Raw genomic sequence first — 24,693 nt, forward strand, 5'->3', positions numbered from 1 at the left:
CCTGGAGAAATTTCAGGATCATTTTATTTAAGCATAGAAAGTCAGTTTGGGATTTTGACAGGATTTTAGTGAATTTGTATATCACTTTTGGTGGGGGGTGGGGGCAGGAGGCAGGAGGCAGGGGTGGGGGTAGGGTAGCCACACCCCCTATACTTGTGGGTTACTCCTGGCTCTGCACTTGGGAATTCCTCTTGGCGGTGCTCAGGGGACCATATGGGGTACCCGGGATCCTATCCACGTCAGCCACGTGCAAGTCAAATGCCCTACCCACTGTACTGTTGCTCTGGTTTCTTTCGGTTACTTTTGTATGTATTTCTCTGTTAACAATATTCATTCTTTCTATATTTAAATCTTATTTTTTTTAGCAATGCTTTATACAAGGATTGTACAAGTTTAGTTAAATTTATTCTCATGATTTATTCTTTTTGATGTTTTTATGCATAGAATTATTTCCTTCATCATTGCTGAGTATTTGTTGCTGTTTCTAAAATATGAAAGATTTTTGCATATTGCTTTTGTATTGTTAAACTTTGTTGAATTTGTTTATTACCTATAATAGCCTTTGTTGGCTTCCCTATTGATTCATGATATCTGAAAATAGATATTTTATTTCTTTGCAGTTTGCGTGGCTTTTATTTCTTTTTCCTATTTAGGTGTTCCGGCTTGAACTTCTTGAATTTCTAATGTATTCTTGAGTAAAGCAGGTATCCCTGTTTTGTTTCTAATCTCAGTTGGAAAGCTGTCAGATTTCATCCGTGGGACAAGATATTAATTGTGGATTTTATTTATTTATTTATTTATTTATTGAATCACCATGGGAAAGGTTACAAAGCTTTCAGGTTTAGGTCTCAGTCATGCAAATATCAAGCACATTTCCCTTTACCAAAACTTATTTTTTACCATGAAGAACCCCAATAAAACCCCACCCCCCCACCCCTCCCCGTCCCTGTGGGGCAGATGAATTCTAGTTAACACTCTATCTGCTTTGATTAGATTCATTGTTTCAATAAAAGATTCACCACTATTATTTAGAGTTTACCCCCCCACCCCCAAATCAGACATGCTGACAAAGCATTGTGAAGTGATTTGCTTTCTATAGCTGGGTTCAAGAATTATATGTTGGTTTTGGATTTCTGCTATTTTACTTATTGACCCTGGAAGTATTTCTACTGAAAGTCAGATAGTTAAGAAATTGGTTTCTGTGCTCTGGAGTCGTGGCCGTGCTGGAGAGCCGCTAGTGGGGGGCAACTGGTGGCCTCGGTAGGGCGTGAAGGGCGGACCGAAACGCCCCCCTTCCCATGAGGTTTTAGTCGCCCCCACTCCCCCGGCTCATACCTGCTGTCCACAAGGCTCCCATGCGGCCGCCATCTTTCTTTCCAGAGAGGAGAAGGCGACTGGGGCAACACCCTTTCCCCTCCGGACAGACCTGATGGCCTGGATCAACGCATAGTCCGTTCACTTTTCTGCTCCAAGCTGCCGGGTTCTGCATTAAGTCCTTGTGCTTCTGGGGCCATGGCCATGCTGGAGAGCCGCTCACGGGGGGCAACTGGTGACCTCGGTAGGGCGTGAAGGATGGACTGGAACGCCCCCCTTCCCATGAGGTTTTAGTCGCCCCCACACCCCCGGCTCATACCTGCTGTCCACAAGGCTCCCATGTGGCCGCCATCTTTCTTTCCAGAGGGAGGAGGGTGGAAGGGACCAACACCCTTTCCCCTCTGGGCAGACATGATGGCCTGGATTAACGCATAGTCCTTTCACTTTTCTGCTCCAAGCTGCTGGGTTCTGCATTAAGTCCTTGTGCTTCTGGGGCCGTGGCCGTGCTGGAGAGCCGCTCGCGGGGGGCAACTGGTGACCTCATTAGGGCGTGAAGGACAGACCGGAACGCCCCCTTTCCCATGAGGTTTTAGTCACCCCCACACCCCCGGCTCATACCTGCTGTCCACAAGGCTCCCATGTGGCCGCCATCTTTCTTTCCAGAGAGGAGAGGGCGAATGGGGCAACACCCTTTCCCCTCCGGACAGTCATGATGGCCTGGATTAACGCATAGCCCGTTCACTTTTCTGCTCCAAGCTGCTGGGTTATGCATTAAGTCCTTGTGTTTCTGGGGCTGTGGCTGTGCTCCAAACTTAACTATGATTTTCAGAGAGAAACGTTGGGTGGTTTACTTCCCATGAATCACTTTGTATATAGAGAGATGTCGCGCGGCCGCGTGAGCAGCTGCGAGGTTTTGAGGAAAAGTCCAAGTTCCCGCATACTCGAGCTGTGGTTGTAGAGGCTTCTGGTCACCGGGGTTCCATCTGGGGGAGGCGGGATGCGGTACCTACCCCATCTGGGGCTTCCCGATGATCTCGGCTCTTTTTGGAACCTGTTTTTTTTTTTTCCTTTGGGATCTGTGGATCCCGCCCTCCATGTTGTCCTTCTCTTCAGCTGAATGCTGTAAATATGGCGCTGGGGGGCGGGCTGTGGGCGTGACTTCTGGAATCTGAGGTTACCTGGGAGTTGTAGTCCCGGCAGATTTGAGGAAAAGTCCAAGTTCCCGCATACTCGAGCTGTGGTTGTAGAGGCTTCTGGTCACCGGGGTTCCATCTGGGGGAGGCGGGATGCGGTACCTACCCCATCTGGGGCTTCCCGATGATCTCGGCTCTTTTTGGAACCTGTTTTTTTTTTTTCCTTCGGGATCTGTGGATCCCGCCCTCCATGTTGTCCTTCTCTTCAGCTGAATGCTGTAAATATGGCGCTGGGGGGCGGGCTGTGGGCGTGACTTCCGGAATCTGAGGTTACCTGGGAGTTGTAGTCCCGGCAGATTTGAGGAAAAGTCCAAGTTCCTGCATACTCGAGCTGTGGTTGTAGAGGCTTCTGGTCACCGGGGTTCCATCTGGGGGAGGCGGGATGTGGTACCTACCCCATCTGGGGCTTCCTGATGATCTCGGCTCTTTTTGGAACCTGTTTTTTTTTTTTTCCTTTGGGATCTGTGGATCCCGCCCTCCATGTTCAATTGTGGATTTTTAATAAATACTTTTTTCTAATTAAAGAAGCTTGATTCTTTTTGTAGCCTCATTTTGAATAATTCACCTATTGTGGTTATAACAGAGAGAACTTGGTAATAACAGAAAGAACTTAGGTTCGTTTACCCAGTTTTCACCAATTGTTGTCTTTTCATTAACCATAATGCAATACCCCAACAAGGAAATTGACATTCATAGAATTTGAGAACCTGGTACAGATTTCACATGAGTTCATTTTTGTACATTTATTTCTATACAATATAATCACATGTAGATTTGTGTACCATCACAGGAATCAGGATACAAAATAGTTCCTTTACAAGGATGACTCCCACTGTTCTTTTATAGATATACCTAACTTCATTCTGCCCTCTTCCCTAATATCTAGCCCCCACTAATTCACTCTATTTCTATAATTTTGTCATTGTATAAAACAGTGTTTATCTTTTGAGCTTGTCCCTTTTCCCCCATTCAGCATATTTTAAAGTTCTCTTCAAGTTTTGTGTATCAACATTTTGTTCGTTTTTATTCTTGAATAGTATTCTGTGCTATAGCTTTCTCAATACTTGTTAAACCACTAACCTGTTGAATATGTGGATTGTTCCAGTGCTTACTCTTAAAAATAAAACTTCGGGACTGGAAAGACAGTGCAGCAGGTAAGGTGTTTGCCTCGCACGCAGCCTACTTCGGCTCGATCCCCAGCCATCCTATGTTTCCCCAAGCGCTGCCAGGAGTAATTCCTGAGTGCAGAGCCAGGAATGAGCATTGCCAGATGGGACCCTAAGTCCACCTCCTTCCCAAAACAAAAGAAAGAAAACTGCTATGAACATTCATGTATAGGTGTGTTTTTTTAAAGATAATGTTTTTGTTTCATAGGGAAATGAATGCATGCACAGTTTTGTTAAAAAATGATAAACTATTTACCAAAATGGTTTACTATTTTATGTTCTTATCAGTAATGCAAGAGAGATTTAGGTTTGATCTGTGATCTGTTTCAGTTTTTCCAAAGTGAATGATACCATCACGGTGTGTGTGTGTGTGTGTGTGTGTGTGTGTGTGTGTGTGTGTTAGCTTTTATAGCCTTTCCATAATAATAATTTTAGTAGATTTCTGTATAGAGAGGGAAACATTCAGGATAAGTGTTCATTGGAATAACTGTAAGTGGCACTTTATTTTGAATTTTGGCTTCAGGGTTCGTTTGTTTTTTTGGTGGGCAGAAGGGCACATTTGGTCGTGCTAAGGGCTTACTCCTAACTTTGTGTTCAGGGATCACTCCTGGTGGGCTTGGGACCACTTGCAGTACTTGGGATCAAATCTGGATCACCTGTGTGCAAGACAAACACCGTACCTATTGTTCTATTGATTCTGACCCCTTAATTTTAGGTTTTATGTTTGTTTCTAGGTATAGAAATATAATTGGAATTTGTATGTTACTCTTGATTCCTGCAACCTTACTGAATTCACTAATTTTAGGAGTTTTACTATTGATTCTCTGGGATAATGACAATCATATTATTTGCAAATAGGGACAGTTTTATCATTTGCTTTACAGAGTTTGTGCTCTCTATTTATTTTGCCTTGCTTGTAATTAGAAAGGTTGAGAAAATACCTTTACTATTTATTTTATGTAGTAAGCATACTTCCTATGATAATTATGATATTAGCTATAATTTTTTTGTAATTTCTCACTAAAAAAAGTTTTAGGAACTCTTACAAAAAACAGATGTATTTTGTGCTAGATTTTTGTCTTTTTTTTATTAGTGGGCTGGAGTGATAGCACAGCGGTAGGGCGTTTGCCTTGCACACAGCCAACATGGCCAACTCGAGTTCGATTCCTCCGCCCCTCTCAGAGAGCCTGGCAAGCTACTGAGAGTATCTCACCCGCACGGCAGAGCCTGGCAAGCTACCTGTGACGTACTCGATATGCCAAACACAGTAACAACAAGTCTCATGATGGAGATGTTACTGGGCCAGCTTGAGCAAATCGATGAACAATTGGAGGACCGTGACCATGATGCTTTTATTAGTGAAACACCATGAGGTAGAGTGTTTTTTGGTAGTGTTTTGTAAGGTAGACTTACAGATTTTTGTGCTTGGGTTTCAATTATACAATGATCGAGTACCCATCCCTCCACCAGTGCCCATTTTCCACCACCATGGATCCCAGTATCCCTCCCACCCCCCACCCCCCCATCTCATCCCTCCTCTGTGACAAGGCATTCCCTTTTGTTCTCTCTGTCCTTTTGGGTGCTGTGGTTTGCAAGAGAGGCAGAATGACAATCATGTTCACTCTATAGTCTACTTTCAGCATGCATCTCCCATCCTGGGAGGATCCTCCCAAAACCCTTTATTTGGTGCTCCCTTCTCTATCTGAGCTGCCTTTTTCCCTAGCATGTGCGGCTGGCCTCCAAACCATGGAGTGAACTTCCTGGTACTTATCTCGGCTATTCTTTGGTGTTGGTCTCCTATTTTGTTACCTTATGTTCTCCAGATGAATGCAATCTTTCTATGTCCCTCTCTTTCTGACTCATTTCGCTTAGCATGATGCTTTCCATGTAGTACCACTTGTATGTAAATTTCATGACTTCATCTTTTCTAACAGCTACATAGTACTCCATTGTATAGATGTACCAAAGTTTCTTTAACCAGTCATCTGTTCTCGGGCACTCAGGTTTTTTCCATACTCTGGCTATTGTAAAGAGTGCTGCAGTGAACAAACAAGTGCAGATGTCACTTAAACTATACCTTTTTGCCTCTCTGGGATATATTCCAAGGAGTGGTATTGCTGGGTCAAATGGGAGCTGAATTTCTTATTTTTTGAGAATCATCCATACTGTTTTCCAAAAGGGCTGAACCAGTCGGCATTCCCACCAGCAGTGAAAGAGGGTCCCTTTCTCGTCACATTCGTGCCAACACTGGTTGCTTTTGTTCATTTGGATATGGGCTAGTCTCTGTGGTGTGAGATGATATGTCATTGTTGTTTTAATATGCATCTCCCTGATGATTAATGATGTAGAGCATTTTCTCATGTGCCTTTTTGCCATTTGGATTTCTTCTTTGAGAAAGTTTCTGTTCGTTTTGTCACCCTATTTTTTGATGGGGTTGGATGTTATCTTCTTGTGGAGTTCAACCAGTACTTTGTATATCCTTGATATCAACCTCTTGTTGGATGGGCATTGAGCAAATATCCTTTCCCATTCTATAGACTGTTTTTGTATGTTGGTCACTCTTTCTTTTGAGGTGCAGAAGCTTCTTAGTTTAAGATAGTCCCGTTTGTCGATCTCTCTTTTCACTTGCTTGGCCAGTGGCATGGCATCTTTTAAGATACATGTAGCTTCAATGCCCTAGAGGGTTTTGCCAACCTTCTCTTCAGTGTACCTTTTGGATTCCGGTCTGATGTTGGGGTCTGTAATCCATTTTAATCTTGCTTTTGTACATGGTGTTAGGTAGAGATCTGAGCCCATTGTTTTGCATGTAGCTGTCCAGTTTTGCCAGCACAATTTGTTAAAGAGGCTTTCCTTGCTCCACTTCACATTTCTTGCTCCCTTATCAAAGATTAGATGATCATATGTTTGGGGGGAGACGTCAGTATATTCAATTGGTCTGTTGGTCTGTTCCATTGGTCTGTGGCTCTGCCTTTGTTCCAATACCATGCTGTTTTAATTATTACTGCTTTGTAGTAGAGTTTGAAGTTGGGGCGGTTGATTCCTCCCATTTTCTTTTTCCCAAGAATTGCTTTAGCTATTCGTGGGGACTTATTGTTCTGTATGAATTTCAGGAGTGTTTGCTCCATTTCTTTGAAGAATGTCATAGGTATCATTATAGTGATCACATTGAATTTGTACAATGCTTTGGAAAGTATTGCCATTTTGACAGTGTTAATTCTCCTGATCCTTGAGAAGGGGATATCTTTCCATGTTCTTGTGTCCTCTTTTATTTCCTGAAGTAGCGTTTTGTAGTTTTACAAAACTACAGGTCCTTTGCTTCCTAGGCACTTGATTTTCTGGGGCACAATTGTGAATGGAATTGTTTTTTTCATGTCACTTTCTTCTCTCTCACTATTTGCATATAGGAAAGTAATGAACTTTTGGGTATTGATTTTATAGCCTGTAACTTTACTATACGAGTCTTTTCTAGGAGTTTCTTGGTAAAGGTTTTAGGGTTCTCTAAGTATAGAATCATATCATCTGAGATTAGTGACAGCTTGATTTCTTCCATTTCTTCCTTTCCTACCTGAATGCCCTTAATATCTTTTTCTTTGCCTAACCACTACTGCAAGTACTTCCAGTACTATATTGAACAGCAGTGGAGAGACTGGGCATCCTTTTCTCATTCCTGATCGTAGAGGGAAGGCTCTCAGTTTTTCCCCATTGAGGATGATGCTTGCTGTAGGCTTGTGGTAGATGGCTTTAACTATGTTGAGGAAAGTCCCCTCTATACCTATTTTGGTGAGCGTTTTCCTCATAAAAACGGGTGCTTGATCTTGTCAGATGCTTTCTCTGCATCTATTGATATGATCATATGTTTTATCTTTTATTTTGTTGATATGATGGGTTATGTTGATTGATTTCTGAATGTTAAACCATCCTTGCATCCCCACTTGGTCATGGTGTATGATCTTTTTGATGAGTTGTTGAATTCTCTTTTTTTTTTAAATAGATTGAAGGGACACAGCAACAAATTCCAAGTTTATTTATTTATTTTTTGCCTTTTGGGTCACACCTGGTGATGCACAGGGGTTACTCCTGGCTCTGCACTCAGGAGTTACTCCTGGCGGTGCTCAGGGGACCATATGGGATGCTGGGAATCGAACCCAGGTTGGCCGCGTGCAAGGCAAAGGCCCTACCCACTGTGCTATCTCTCCAGCCCGAGTTCTTGAATTCTATTTGCTAATATTTTGTTGAGAATCTTCGCATCCGTGTTCATCAGAAATATCGGCCTGTAGTTTTCTTTTCTTGTGGTGTCTTTGTTTCCTTTTGGTATTAGAGAGATATAGGCTTCATAGAAACTGTTTGGGAGAGTTTCTGTTTCTTCAGTTTCCTGGAAAAGCTTGAGAAGAACTGGCAATAGGTCCTCTTTAAATGTTTGGAAAAATTCGCTAGTGAATCCATCTGGACCAGGGCTTTTGTTTTTGGGAAGACTGATTAGTTTCAATTTCCTTGATGTTAATAGGTCTATTCAGGTACTCTAGATCTTCTTGATTCAGCCTTGGGAGATTATAGGAATTCAGGAATTAATTTTTTTCTAGGTTCTCTTGTTTCGTGGCATACAGACTTTCAAAGTAGTCTCTGATGATCTTTTGAATTTCTTTGATTTCTGTTGAGATATCCCCCTTCTCATATCTGATTCGGTTCATTAGGGTTCTCTTTCTCTCTCTCTCTCTCTCTCTCTCTCTCTCTGTGCGAGTCTTGGTAGTGGTTTATGTAGTTTGTTTATTTTCTTGAAGAACCAGCTCTTGGTTTCATTGATCTTTCAGATTGTTTTTTTGATTTTCATGTCGTTGATTTCTGCTCTCAGTTTTATGATCTCTTTCCTTCTGCCTGATTTGGGCTCCTTTTATTTATCCTTTTCTAAGCTCTTGAGCTGTGAAGTCAAGTTTTTCTTGTGGGCCCTTTCTTCCTTCCTGAGAAATGCTTGCAGAGCTCTAAATTTTCCCCTTAACACAGCTTTAGCTGCATCCCATAAGTTCTGGTAGCTTGTGTCTTCATTCTTATTTGTTTCCAGGTATCTTTTGATTTCATCCTTGACTTCCTTCCTTACCCACTGATTGTTCAACATTGAGTTGTTTAATTTTCAGATGTTTGATTTGCTTCTCCATGTCTGTGTGTGATTCACTTCTATTTTCAGTGCATCATGGTCTGAAAAGATTGTTGATACTTTTTCTATCTTTCTGATTCTATTGAGGTAATGTTTTGTGTCCTGGCACATGGTCTATTTTGGAAAATATTCTTTGTGCACTGGAAAAGAATCTTTATTCTTTCTTTTTGGGGTGTAAAGCCCTGTATAGGTCGGTAAGCCCTCTCTCTTCTATTTCTTCCTTCAAAGCCACTGTTTCCTTGCTGAGTTTTGTTCTTGTTGATCTATCCAGAGGTAATAAGTCAATGTTGAAGTCTCTGGCTACTGTTGTGTTGCTAGCAATGTCCTCCTTAAAATCTGTTAGCAGTTGTTTTAAATATTTAGCTGTTCCCTCGTTAGGTGCCTATACATTTAAGAGTGTGATTTCTTCCTATCGTACATATCCCTTGATGAATAGAAAATGGCCTTCACTGTCCCTTCTAATCTTTTTCAACCTGAATTTGATGTTGTCGGATACTAGTATCACCATACCAGCTTTTTTGAGGGAGCTGTTTGCTTGCAGGATTGTTTTCCATCCTTTCACTTTGAGTCTGTGTTTGCTCTGACTGTTAAGATGAGTTTCTTGTAGTCAGCAGAATGCTGGGTTCTGTCTCTGAATCTATTTTGCCACTCTGTGTCTCTTAATTGGTTAATTTAGACCGTTAACATTGAGAGAGATTGTTGTTATGGGGTTTTGTGTCATCTTTCTGTAAGGTCTGTTGTGCGTGTAGGGTTTGTCTTGTTTTATAGTAGCCTCCTTAGCCCTTCTTTTAGGTTTGGTTTTGAGTCTATGAAGTTCCTGAGCTGCTGTTTATCTAGAAAATAGTGGACCATTTCTTTGAGTTTGAGTGAGAATTTAGCTGGATAGAGTATTCTTGGTGAAGCATTCATTTCTGTGAGTTTTTTCACTATATCCCGCCATTGCCTTCGGGCTTGGAGGGTTTCCTCTGATAGGTCTACCGTGAATCTAAGGGGTGATCCTTTGTATGTGATTTCCTTCTTTGACCTTGCTGCTTGCAGTATTGTGTCTCTATTAGTTGCATCAATCATTCTAACTATGATATGTCTTGGAGTGTTTTTGTTAGGGTCTCTTTTAGCTGGCACCCTTTGGGCTCCTTGAATCTGAATGGCTTCACTGTCCAACTCTGGGAATTTTTTAGCAATGATTTATTTAACCATGGCTTTTTCATTAGGATTGTTTCCCTGAGCTTCTGGTACTCCAGTGATTCTGTTGTTCATCTTGGAATCATCTCCTAGGACTCCGATTCACTCTGGAGCTATTTTGAGGTCTCTTGCTATTGTTTGTTGTCTGTTGGCTTGTGCAGCTGATCTTCCACTCACTGATTCTGTCTTCAGCTGTGGCCATTCTACTGTTGAGGGCACAGACTGAGTTTTTTTTATTTCATCTACGGAATCTTTTATTCATGACATTTCTGTGCATAGCTTTCCAATTTCTTCTCTCATTTCTTCCTGTATATTCTCGATTGTTTCTCTCATGTTACTGGATATCTGTCCGACAGTTTCATTGAGTTCATTGAACATCTTTATTACTTCATACCTGAATTCTTTCTCAGAGAGGTCTTTTTGGTGAGTAGCACCTACTGAGACTTCTGGACTCTTTTCATCATCCTCCCCACATGGTGGGATTTGCGTTATTTCTTCATGTTGGTGTGGAGGTATAGGGATTGAGATGTTACACTAGAATTTTTGGCGTGATTAAAGTACCTGCGGCTGCATGAGTATCCGCCTGCCTAAAATTAGACCATGCCCACTTATGAAGAGGCCACGCCCCCACAGGTACCTGGTGTGTGTGGGGGTACCAGCTGGGAGGGGAAGAAGACTGGCACAGCGTTGAGGACGAACAGGAAGAGGCTCAGGGTTGGTGGGTGACCCAGGGTTATAGAGGATGCCTGGGGCGCTTGCCTGGAGAAAGCCCTAGATTTTGTCATTTTTATGTGTATCAATATGATCCTATGCGTTTTCTTCTTTAGTTGTTGATGGTAGATTTTTCAATGCCTTGGAAAATGAGACAGTGTCCCTGATTTTTGATTGTTGATGGAGGTCAGAACTCTGGATTACTTCTCTCACTTGAGTGAAGCGTGATACTCCAAGCATATCTCTTTTGATTCCTCTTTGGGAGACCCGAATAGCATTCTCATCCTGTTTTTGTAGGGCCCAGGTCTCTGAGGCATATGTTAATGTAGGGAGAACGGTGGAGTCGAAGAGATGTGCCCAGAGTCAGAGGTTCTTCATCCTCTTAGCTATTTCTTTGACACTCTTGAAGGCATTCCATGTTGCTCTCTTCCTCCTGTGCAACTCAGGGGCAAGGTCGTTCGTCATGTTGAGTTCTCAACCTAGGTACACATAACTGCTGCATTCAGAGATGTTTGTTCTGTTGAGAGTGGATGAAGCATCAAGAACAAGTCGATTTCTCATGAACATTGTCTTCGTGAGATTTAGCTACAGTCCGACGTTTCTACACTCACGGTCGAAGTCGGCCAGCATTTGTGCTACTTGGCTAATGTTTGGTGTTATTAGAACAATGTCATCAGCGAAGTGGAGGTGTTGAAGTTGCCAATGGTCTATCTTCACTCCCATTCCTTCCCATTCTAGTTGTCACATGACGTTCTCGAGGGTGGCACTGAAGAGTTTCGGTGAAATGGTATCACCCTGCTGAATCCCTCTCTAGATGTCGATGATCACTTCCTTGTAGAATGGTGAGATCCTGGTAGTGAATCCATAATATAGCTCACGGAGGATCCTGATGTATTAAGTTTGAGCACCCTGTTTGGCTAGGGCTTCAATAACTGCTTCCGTCTCAACAGAATCAGAGGCCTTCTTTAAATCAATGAACATTAGACAGAGTGGCATCTTGAACTCCTGAGAAACCTCAGTGAGCTTGGTTACTGTGTGGGTATGGTCAATTGTGCTGAATCCTTTTTGGAACCCGGCTTACTCGCATGGTTGTCCTTCATCTAGTGTTTTGCCAATCCTATTCAGGATGACTCGAGTGAACAGCTTGTAAATGACAGACAACAGGCAGATTGGGCGATAGTTGCCAATGTTGTGCATATCTCCCTACTTGTACAGTAGAACAGTTCTGTTGGTTTTCCATTGGGACGGAACCTTCAGACAGGTAGCATGTGAAGAGCCGAGCCAGTGTATTGATGTTTACTGATGGCAGATTTTTTAGGTATTCAGGTCTGACCTTGTCTGGGCCGGGTGCTGTTTGCTTCTTTCCTGACAAAATGGCTTGTCAGATTTTGGAAGGGAGAACATTGGAAATGACATATTCATCCTGTGAAATTTGGTATGTGGGCAGGTGGACGTGGCTATCAAAGAGATTCGAGTAGAAGTCATGGATAATCTTCTCCATTGCCCTTCTGGAAGATGTGATAGATCTATCTATCAGGACTTCAGAGGGCAGTCATCTTGGTCTTGTAGTTGGTGAAGGACAGGCGGGCATTGCGAGTACTTTTCCTGGCTTCTGCCACATCTGCCAGCACTGCTGCTTCTCTGTCTCTCTCTCTCTCTCTCTCTCTCTCTCTCTCTGTTTTTTTTTTGGTTGTTGTTTTTCGGATCTGTCCTGGCGATGCTCAGGGGTTACTCCTGGCTTTGCACTCAGGAATCACTCCTGGCAGTGTTCAGGGGACCATATGGGGTGCTGGGAATTGAACCCGGGTCGGCAGCGCACAAGGCAAACGCTCTACCTGTTGTGCTATCACTCTAGCCCCTGCTCTTCTCTCTTTAAGGTCTTCCTTTATCACTTCTCTGCACTGCTTTGCAAGCTCAGACATTAGCTTGTGGTTTTCTGAGGCTCGCACCCACCCACATTGGCGAATGAGCTTGAGAGTTTTTGAAGACAGGAGTCTTTTTGTGGCTTTCTCTCCCTCAGCCTTCCTCACACAATCATGGAGGCGCTGAATCAGTCGATCATATTCTTCATCAATGTCATCAACGATGGCATCTTTCCATGTTGCCACAATAGTGCCAGAGAGCTCGCAGTTGGTGGTAGTTCTGGGACTTCTTTTCTTAAACTTTGCAACCCTTTCTTCCCGCTCAGTGAAGTAGAATTTTGTACGAAGGAGATGGTGGTCCAATCCCATCGAAAATCAAATGGGCTAGACATGTAACGCGATTTGGAGATGACCACTTGGACTAGAGCTGTTACCGACTGGATTCCACAGGACATCAAAAGATCGTGTGGCCGCCCACCTACAAGATGATCAGACTTCTTAGTCAAGACCCTGAATGAACAGTTTGAGGCTCTTCATGTTCCTGAAGCGAGCAGAGGCCATTGGGCTACACTAGCATGTGACAGGGATGAATGGAGACATGGTGCCCGCTCGAGCAAATTCATGAGTAATGGGATGTCAAGTAATCCCGTGATCAAGTGATGGTAGATTACCATTTTAGTTGATCTTTGAATGTTCAACCTTCCTTGCTTTCTATAATTAATCTTGCTTATTATAATTGCTTTTACATTGCTATACTTTATTTTATATCATTTTACACTTTATATCATTTTTATTTATTTATTTATTTTTGGCTTTTTTGGGTCACACCTGGCGATGCACAGGGATTACTCCTGGCTTTGCACTCAGGAATTATTCCTGGCATTGCTCAGGGGACCATATGGGATGCTGGGAATAAAACCCAGGTTGGCTGCATGGAAGGCAAACACCCTACCCACTGTACTATCACTTTAGCCCCTTATTTTATTTTTATAAAAATTTTTATGTCAAAACTGAAAACATAAAATCTAAGCTGCAACCACTGAAACTTCGTAATGTGCCTGTTAAATTGACAGGCAGGGAAGGGATAGAGATTGGGATGGGGAGGGAATATGGGAACAGTAGTGGAGGAAAGTTGACACTGGTGGGTAGGACTGGTATCAAGATATTATATGCCTAAAACTCAGCTATCAGTAAGTTTGCAAATCACAGTTCTTTATTTTTTTTAACTTAAAAAAAATTCAATCACCATGAGATACACAGTTACAAAGTTGGTCAATAAAGTTGTTCAGTCATAGAATGTTCAATACCCATCTCTTTATGTTATTGTAATATTAGCCTTACAATATTACATAATATATAAATTCACTGTATCACTGTATCACTGTTATCCCGTTGTTCAGTTTGCTCGAGCAGGCACCAGTTAACACCTCGATTTGCCCAGTCCTGAGGTTTTAGCAGCCTCTCCTTACTCATCCTTCCCAACAGTGCCTTATTGGAGGCTCTTTCAGAGTCAGAGGAATGAGACCCATTGTTGTTACTGTTTTTGGCATATCGAATATGCCACGGGGAGCTTGCCAGGCTCTGCCATGTGGGTGGGATACTCTTGGTAGCTTGCCGGACTCTCCGAGAGGGATGGAGAATGTATATAAGAGAATATAAGCAGGTATGTTAAACCCAAACACATGTGTGCTGCTTTAGGTAAATCAGTGGGCTAGACTATAAGAGGTCTCTTTCGGGAGCTTTTTTTTATAGTCTCTGGATCCTGACTGTTGATGGGATTACATGGCCCCGGGGGCAGTTTGTGGTTGTGACTGTCAAGCTACTGGAAAATGGGGGATCTGGGTGGAGAAGGAGAATTATAAATATTATAATAATTATACTATGCAGTATAATTATTGTAATATGTTAATAATGGCATTGTTTTCTTGAAAAAATTATTAAAATTGATGTTAACTATTTTTAAATTCTTTGATAAAATTATATGGTGAAATCATTGAAGATTTATTTATAAAGGGCTTCAATTTATTTACAAAAGGCTTCAATTCAATAAACTCAATTTATTTGATGACTACAAGATTTATTGAAATTTTTGAAATCTCAAATCTTATTTGAGATTTAGAACTCTTTGGGTTTTGAGAATTATTCTATTCTAACTTGTAACATGAACACAAAGTTGTTCATTATTCTCTTTTACAGACTAGGATTTCATTTGTGACATACGATTTTTAGCTTCCTTTTAAAAAAATCTTTATTAGTCTTGCTAATGTATTGATTTTATTGACTTTTTTCTAAGAACCCACTTTTTATAAACATTGATTTCCCCCCATTTTTCCTAATTTCAGCTTCATTGATTTTTGCCTAATCTCTGTTATGCCCTTCTTTTTTTTGTTGTTACTTTGGATTTATTTTGTTCTATTTTGTTTTTGTTATTTAAATACGAACTTAGAGACCATACCTCTTTTAATGTAAGCACAGTGCTGTATATATCCCTCTCATCTCTTAATTTTAAATGCATTCTCATATTTATTTTAATTTTCATTAAGTATTTCAATTTTTTCTTTGAAACTTCTTTACTATGGATTATTTAGAAGTATACTGTATAATTTCCAGGTATGTTGACACTTTTATCTTTCAGTTACTGATTTCTAGTTTGTCTCCTTTATATTCAGAGAACAGTTTTTAGAATTATTGTGGGGTTTGTTTTATGGCTAAAGTTGTAGGTGATCTTGGTTAAATGTTTTAAGAGTATTTGGGAAAAACTGTTTATAATTGTAACTCCAATTTTGGGCAGGGTACTCCCTAGCAGTACTTGGTTTGTTGAGTCAGTCCCAGCAATGCTCACGTTGGCCTGCTGGTTCTGTGGCTGGACTCAGTGATGCTGTGTGGCTCAGGACTAGAAATGCTTGTAACACCAGGGCTGCCCTTAGCAATGCTTGGGTCTGGGCAGCAGGCTATCCTAGCCCTAAAAGTATAGCTCTTGACTGCATGATCAACTTGGTTTCCACTTTTCTTATTATGTTTGTTTTCAGTAACCTGTATGTAACAAATTGTCCACCTCTGCTGCTGTTCCTTTATTGCAGAGTCCTTACCCTATAAGGACTGCAGTGGGAACTTTAATTCCCTATTATAGTTTGCCACCGCAACTTCCATTTTAGAAGATGAAAGTTAATTTACTCTCCTTGAGTAAAGGATATTTATATGTATGTACTTTTTCATGAATAAACACATTATGTTACAATTATAAATACTTTCCAATTCATCAGATATAAAATACTACTAAAGTGATGTTTTTGTGTTCTGCTTCACTTACCTTATATATGAGTTTTTAAAAGCTAATAGACTTTTGGATAAATGGAGAATAATGAAAGATACATTAATAGAATATTATTAAATATTACTGGTTTTAAAAGAAGTTCTCTTAGTTTATGAACCTGTTCATTGGAAATTAGATACGAATGGCAGAGTGATAGTCCAGTGGGCTTGCCTTGCACTTGGCTGACCTAGTTTCAATCCCTAGCATCACATATGATCCCCTGAGGAGTGTTCCCTGAGCACAGAGCCATGAGTAAGTCGTGACTACTGCCAGGTGTGGCTTTGAAAAAGAAAAAAAGAAAAAAAATATGCAGGCTAATCAATAATAGCTATCCCAAAGATAGATTAGGAGCATTATGAGTTGCTTAGTTTGTAGGAAAGTGTTAAGAGATGACTTGATATATGTTTCAAGTAAGATGGGGCTTTTCTTAGGTATCTGACATTGCTTTTTTTTTGCAGAAGGATATGGGGAATATTGATTAATCTTTCTTGATGGTACTAGGATACAGAGATTTTATTCTTGTTCAAGACTGCTGAATTAAGTGACCTTAGGAAGTCTTTTACAGCAAAATTAATGAATTGTTTACAAAAATGGGAAAATGTGGTGTCATTTATGGGAACTTGAAAAATGAGTGACTTTGCAGAATATTGTAATTTGTGCTGAAAAATGGTGTCAGTCCTTAACATATGCACTTTTTTTCCCACAGAGGGTTATCAAGAGGAGTATCACAGCCTGGTGAACAAACTTCTATAACTTAGTCTTAAAAGAGAAAAAAGCCTTACTATGATCTTGGCCACAATTGCAGCTTTTGATGTATTTGAGCCATATTCCAAGCAACCTTTAGAAAAAGCAGCTATTTTATATTTTACATCCTACTTCTCTATTGTCATATAATGCATGCTTCCCCAGTGAATTGGTGTGTATTAATTCATTTGAGGATAGGGTTCGTTTTTAGGCTCAGATACTCTGATTTTTCCCAGAGGACATTTTGCTGTTCCTACTTGACATTTATCAGAAGAGAAATAGAAAACGTAGTATCATTAGTTCCACATTGTAAAATGAGTAGATCATGATTCTTTTATATTTATTCCGGTCTTTTTAAAAACCAATTGTGACTTTCTTGTCATGATTAAATGATATTGTAGTACAACATGAGAATTAGACTTTATTTTTTTTAATGAGTTTTTTTCCACTTGTGAATTTTGGGGGATATATATTTTTAATCATGGATTATAAGGTAAATTTTAAGAAGAGATAAGGAAATTTTTGTTTGTTTTGGGGCTCCCCCCAACTCCTGCCAAACATCACTATTATCAGTGCTTGGAAGACCATGCAGTGTCAGAGATCTAACCCAGGCTTTCTACATAAAAGCATGCATGCTAGCCCTTTGAGCTCCCTCCCTGACTCCAAAAAGATAAGAGATATTATAACTTGTTATAAATAGAAAGATATTCTCTGAACTCTAATGGTAATTTGACACTGGCAAACCAGAATTCATTTTCAGGAGGTCTAGTCTAAGATATACATTCTATGATTATTTTTTGGGTGAGTTCACTCAACAGTCTTCTTGGTTCTGGGTAGCTCATCTCTACTTCCTGAAACAGGTTAGTTCTCCCATAGCATTTTTCTTATGCATGGCCTCTGGAAATGTGCACAGTGACACAGGAATGCAGTAATCTCTTAGGACTATGCTAGTTTTCAGAATTATGGCAAGGCCACATTTTGGCTATGAAAAAGTTGAAAATCCACAGATGTAGCATTTAATAAATATTTTCTTTTTTTCTGTACAACTTTTACTTTTTAATTCGTGGGTTCTGATATGTGTTTGTTACACTCATAAAATTTTATATGTTGGAGGGTTCATAGTAGCTGTTCTTGGACCGTGTGGTTCTATGTGTCCAGGGCCTCCATATGCAGGGCATGCATCTCAATCCTTAAGCCATCTCTCTGGCACCTCATTGCAGTTTGGGATTTTTTGTTTTTGTTTTTAATATGCCTCTCATGCTAATGGATTCAAGTCTCTTTAACTTTTCAACCTAGATTCTAGAGAGTCATTGAGCAAAAGGAAGAGTACAGAACAGAGCTTAACAAATTTTTTAATGCTTAATCTTTTTTTTTTCTTTTTTGGGTCCCACCCAGCGATGCCTAGGAGTTACACTTGGCTTTGCACTCAGGAATTACTCCTGGCAGTGCTTGGGGGACCATATGGGATGCTGGGAATTGAACCCGGGTTGGCTGTGTGCAAACAAATGCCCTACCCGCTGTACTATTGCTCCAGCCCCAGTGCTTAATCTTTTAGGTTGTTGCCTCAAAGTTGGAAGTTTGCCATGAAATGCCACATTTGAGAATTAAGTATTCATAAGTTAATTCTTTATAACTAGCAGTATTTTTCCTCATCATATTTTCAATTTTGATTGTTATGATCTTTTTTCCAAGTGATCTTATTTTTTTGTGATAATATGTTGTGCCAATTTTTTATCTGGTGGTTTTAAAATTAATTGATTAATCCAACACAACAAAAGAAATTTTGATATTGAGTGGTGCTTTATTTTTGTTCTTGTGCAGACTAGAAATCTCATCTTTGTTCACCTTATATATTTCCCCATAATTTTCATGTACTTGCAATTATGCAAATATTAAAGCTATTATTAAAACCTGCTGACACCCCCTGTTCTACCTCAGAATGTTTTTTGCAGCATTGTTTACCATAGCCTAGATCTGAAAAAAATCAAGTCCAGCAACAGATTAATGAATAAATAAGTTGTGCTTATAATCACAATGGAGTACTGCTTGACTATGAGAGAAAATGAAGTCTTGAATTTTGCTATAATATGAATAAAACTTCAGGGTGTCATGCTCAGTCAGAAGGAGAGACAAATACTGGGTGTTCTCACAAATAGGTCACTGTCACTGACACTATCCTACCGTTGTTCATCAATTTTGCTCGAGTGGGCCCAGTAACATGGTGAGACTTGTTACTGTGTTTGGCATATCAAATACATCACAGGTAGCTTGCCAGGCTTTGCCGTGTGGGTGAGATACTCTCGGAAGCTTGCTGGGCTCTCCGAGACACAAATAGGTAGTATATGAAAAAAAAAAAAAGGAAATAGGCAGTGTTCACTGAAAACAAATCCTTTAGACTCCTAAGAGCAGAACTGAATTTACCTAAGGAGACTTGAGTAGAAGGGAAGAGTCTTGCAGTGGCAGAGGGTTATTGACACTTTGGTGAGTATGGCATTGTATCACTGTAAGCCCCTAAAATGCATCTATATTTCCACTTCTCTAAAACCATTGTTACTCCAGTAAATTTAAAATAGTTTTAAAAATCATAACTTAGGATCAGAGAGATAGTAGAGGGTAAGATGTTTGCTTTTCCTGAACAAACTGGTTTGATCCTTGGCACTGCATGTGGTCCCCACACTTGGTTATAGCCCTTTCAGGAATGATTCCTCAGTGCAGAGCCAGGAGGAAGTCCTGAGTACAGCCAGGTACAACATGATCTCTCTCTGTTTCTCTGTCTCTCTCTGTCTCTGTCTCTCTCTCTTTCTTTCCCTTCCTCCCTCCCTCCCTCCCTAATCCCCCCTCCATAACTTAAGGGGCAGAGAGATAGTGCAAAGGTTAAAGTACTGGCATGCAACTGCTATGACCCTGCTTTGAATGTCAGCACTGCATATAGGTACCTCAAGACCTACCAGATGTGGCGCCTGAGCACAAGATCCAGGTGTGCTCCCCAAACAAAACATAGCTTAGCTAGTCAGAAACACCTGAACTTTTATAAGTAAGCTACACTCAAGGAAATAATGTTATTGCTTTGATTTTATCTCTTTGGAAGTCTCTCTCTTATGTAGAGCTCTTCGTGGGGAGTCCCTGACCACTTCTTTTTCAACTCTGTAGATTGTAGTATGCATCAGATTATCTTTTAATGGTATATTTTTTCAAACATTTCTTCTCAGCTGTTAAAGCTAGACCAGTTTTAACAAAATGAATGATAGTATAATTCATGGAACTGTGGTATTAATGTTAAAAGAATAGTGACTAAAGAAGCTATATTATATATTCTCGATGGAATACATTTTTTTGCCATTAAAAAAAGATAAAATTATGGGGCTGGAAGAGATCATGCAGCATTTGCCTTGCATGCTGCCAACCTGAGTTCAATCCCCAGAATTGCATATAGTCCTCAAAGCCTATCAGGAGTGATCCCTGAATGCAGAACCAGAAGCAATCCATGAGCATTGCTGAGTCTGGCCCCCAACCCCCCAACCCCCCAAAAAAGGAAGAAAAAAATAGGATAATATTGTGTCATTTGAGACAAAACAGATAATGTTTTTGTCGATTTGTTAATTTGATTATGTTAATTGAAATAAGGGAGTAAAAGACATCTTCTGCATAGTTTTGCTTAGATAGAAAATAAGGATAACTAAAGTTAATGCAGTGGCAAAAAATAGACCAAGACCTAGACTTGGTACAGACTTTAGTGACTAGAGGGGAAGGTGTAGGTGGGAGGAGCAGGTAGAGGGTCTTTTATTTTTGCCTTTTCCCTTCCCTTTTTGTTTTTGTTACGGTTGCCAGGGGGTCATACACACTTGGTTGTACCACGCACACACTTGCCTATAGTGCTTGCTGGTGGTTGCATAGTTGATTGTGGTGCTTGAACACTTTTAATTTTGGTTTGTAGGAAATCATATCTTTGTTGTTCCAGGGATTCAAATGACAGGGCTACTGGGATTGCACTCAAAAAAAAATGTAAGGTGATGTTAGAGATTGAATTTGAACTCTGACACCTCCAAGGATGGTGCACTGGACCATTCGTGGTGGGTGAGGTGAATCTTGCACATTGAAAATCCTGTAATGCTTCAAACTAATGATAAATCAATAAACAACAACATTTGCAAAAACCTTTGAATTGGGCCAAGAAACAGTTATATTAGGAACCCACCAAGCAAATAATTCAAGACAACTCATTGTCTTATTAATCATGAATAGGCTAAATTTTTACATGTCTTTCCTTGATTTATATATGATTAAAAAGATTTCTCCTTCAGTTTGTGTGTGTGTGTGTGTGCATGTGTGTGCTTTTTGTGTCACACACAGTGATGCTCAGGGGTTACTCCTGCCTCTGCACTCAGCAATTACTCTTGGCTGTGCTTGGGGAACCATATCGGATGCTGGGGATTGAACCCGGGTCAACCATGTGCAAGGCAAATGCCCCACCCGCTGTACTATGGCTCTGGCTCTCAGTTTATTTTTTTACACATGGTGAATTGCATCCGTTAATTTTGTTTCTGAACAAATCTGACTTTCTTGGTGTATATCTAACGTAGATGAAGTGTCTTTTTGTGTCTGTATTACTTAGCTAATCATTTTAAAAGACTCAGCTGTGTTTATTGGTTAGACTATAAATTTTTTCCCACAGTGTCCTTGTCAGTATTATGTTTATCACTAATTCATAAAATTTGTGGTTATTACTACTTCATGAAAGGAGTGAAAGACGTGACCAGTGGATACTAGAATGTCCTGAGGTATCCATTTGACATGAATTTAAATAATCAGTTAACCCATGGCTTCAAGTATTACATATTATACTATCTCTTACACTTTTTCCCTAGGGAAACATTTCAGTTTTAGGGTTCTTTTCATCACTTTACTGTGTATCTAATTTTTCCTCATGTTATTTTTGACTTTTTGATATCTTAATTACTTAGCATGGAGGTAATCACATTTCCACCCTTAAATTTATTTCCCTTAGACTTAGACTTTTCTTTAAGGGAAAGATAGTCATTCCTTCCTAAGAATATAGTACACAGTTTAATTTTTTTTAAGTAAGTTTATAAACTGGGCATTCAGCTTCCCAATTTTAGAACATTCTAAACAATCTAAATATACAAAAATGAAACACTCTGTCCAGTTACACCTGAGCCTCCTACCACTCCCCACTCCCAGCCCCCTGCATTGGTCAGTACCTCCCAAGGGGCAGTATCATTCATTTTAGGGAACAGTGGTTTAGATGATCATGTGACTTTTTGTTCTTTATTTTACTAATACAGTTTACAATATTATTTGATTTGTGGGCTGTGAATCAACATGTTTTTAAAACATCTGGGCCATGCCAAGTGATGCTCAGTGTTTACTCCTGGCTCTGTGCTCATGGATCACTTCTAATGGTGCTCAAGGGACCTATAGGGTGTGAAGGATTGAACCTGATTCAGCTAAGTGCAAGGCACATGCCCTACCTGCTGTTCTCTCTCTCTCTCTCTCTCTCTCTCTCTCTCTCTCTCTCTCTCTCTCTCTCTCTCTCTGCCCCTTCCTCCCACCCCAGTCCTTGTTGAATTAACTTTTTATTCCTGGGACAAATTCCAATTGCTCATGGTATGTAACACCTTTTTTATGTTCCTGAACTCTGCTTGCTGTAGTTTTGTTGGAGATATTTTATCTGTAGTTTTTAGGGCTCTTTTGACAGATTTTTATGAAAGACTTTTTAAAATACTTGTGTTCTTTAGTTTCTTTGGACGCTATTTTAAAAATCACCAAATGTTAAGATTTTAGAAAGCATGGATATGACTTCACTTAAATATTTGCTTATAAAAGCCTTCTTTTACACCATGCATTTTTTTACTTAAAAACAATATCTACATTTATATTTGTTAGATAGCTGTGAGATCTGTTTCTTCCTTCTCCAAATCTTACCCACAAAGCCCATGACATAAAATGCAACTAGTATATCTAATCTCAAATGCAATGTAGACATGTGGGAAGAAATTGATGTTGGCTATTGGGTCACTGTAATTCGTGAAAAGTTTTTGGAATACAAATTTTCCTGGCTTGACTTTAATTTTCACATTAGTGTAAAATTATCCATTCAGGTCAGGAAGAAAATATTTGGGGGACATGTAAGTTTTACTAACAAATTTAGATGAATTTGAGAAAGCTTTATACAGTAAAAGTTTTGTTTATAGAAACATTAACTGGAACTAGTAGGAATACTTCAAAAGATGAGATAAAAGAGATTCAGTACTTCCAGCACAGGTTTTGTTCCAATTATCCAGCTCTGAGATTATGGGTTCTATTTTATTGTCATAGGGGAGTACAATTTGAGGATTCTTTTTTGGAAATATCCTATGGCTTGGTGCTCAGAGGTGTCCCCATCAGTACATAGAAAGATCATGAAATTCTAGGGATTGTGGCATGTGAAGGGCGTTCCCTGCATGGAAAGCTCCTGCATCCGGTTTTGTGACATCCAAGGAAAGATGTCACAAAACAAAGGAAAGATGTCACAGAACCAAGCCTCAACACTGTGAGGATTTGTTTTGTTTAGTTTTGTTTTGTTTCACTGGGCTGCTCCTGGCAGTGCTTAGAAGCTACTCTGCTGCCTGATATTCAGGGTGCTGGGGGGTACCATTCAGTGCCAGGGATGGAGCCTGACTGGCCTACATGCATAGTCTTGCTCACCTTCTCAGATTTCTCTCCAGCCCATTGAGGAATTTTTCAAGAAGTATTCTGAAGCATTAAATAATGACAATGCTGATTTCTTTACCAACAGGCTATCATTGTGTGTAATTCACAAGCCCATGCTGGGACTCTCGTTGAGAGTTTTAACTATTTTTCATCATATCAGTTAAGTATTTCTCTTTCCTGTCTTTAGGTTCTCATTTTGTTAATTAACTTGTTGCTGTTTACTAAATGAGATAGAGGATTAGATCTTTTTTAAAATTATTATTATTACTTTGTGGCATAAGAAATGTTTTGATGAAAAATATGAATCATGATACCAGATATTTTCTTGTGCATATGCCTTTTGGGAAATAATATGGAACATAAATTTAAAAAGAAGACAGATTTCAGAGTGAACATCAAATCTTAAGGTGGTTTTAATGAAGGGCTTCTGCATTTAATGGCTACATTAATATACTTGCTCATATTAGCTATAACTAATAGGCCACAAAGAAGTCATGCATGGCTTTAGATATGCCTGTAGAAGAAATGTTGCCCTTTGTGCCTAATATAGCTCGTTAATTTTATAGCTTCCTAGAGTATAATAATTGCTCAAGGGTAGTCTAATTATAGCAGTATAAAGAAAAGATTTTTTTACAAAACATTGCTTGAATAATGTAGCAACAGATTTTTAAAACATTCCCCAGAAACTGAATTTTGAAAAGAATGGTTTTTGTTTTCTATATAGAACAATGTAAGATCACTGTAAATTTTGGTTTATCTTGAGTTATGCCTGGTATTTTCATGGATCTCTTTCAAGTTCAACAACAAAGGGAGTGTAACTGTTAATAACTATGTTCTGAGCTGCTAGATTGGAAATTATCTCTGTATTTGGATTTAATGTTAAGGTAAGTTTGTCATTGTATGAATTTGAAGCGTTAGTTGTTGAAGTAACTATTCCTTATATTTTATGACTTAAATGAATGTAACTGAAACCATTGACATTCATTCTAAGTTTCCTTGTTACTGTGATTTTTTTCCCCTGTATTTGGCATTCAAGAAATACTTTTAATGGGCATAGCATAGGAAAATAAATTTTGCCTTATCTACTTGTGGACTTGTGGATTCCCTTTTTGTCTTAAGATTTAGCTATCAAAACATAAAGGGTTTTAGTTATATAATTCATATATAACTAAAAAATGAAATAGCTTTTATTTTCTCAAGATACATAATAGTATTTATTTTATGAAAACCCCTAAATTTATCACTTCAAACATTTTGCACTATCAATCCTCAAGCTAAATTTTGTATCTTTTTAGAAACAATTTTAATTTTGTTTAAGAGTGTGTATGTATAGTGCCAGAGTATGAGT

General features: G+C 39.6%; 1 protein-coding gene across 1 annotated transcript in view; it reads left to right on the forward strand.

Moving 5' to 3' along the window:
* Positions 1–24,693, forward strand: part of KIAA1328 (KIAA1328 ortholog) — a 347,137-nt gene that overhangs the window by 20,275 nt on the left and 302,169 nt on the right. The window lies entirely within an intron of this gene.

Source organism: Sorex fumeus, unplaced genomic scaffold (assembly GCF_029834395.1).
Source record: "Sorex fumeus unplaced genomic scaffold, SorFum_2.1 ptg000128l, whole genome shotgun sequence".
NCBI lineage: Eukaryota > Metazoa > Chordata > Mammalia > Eulipotyphla > Soricidae > Sorex > Sorex fumeus.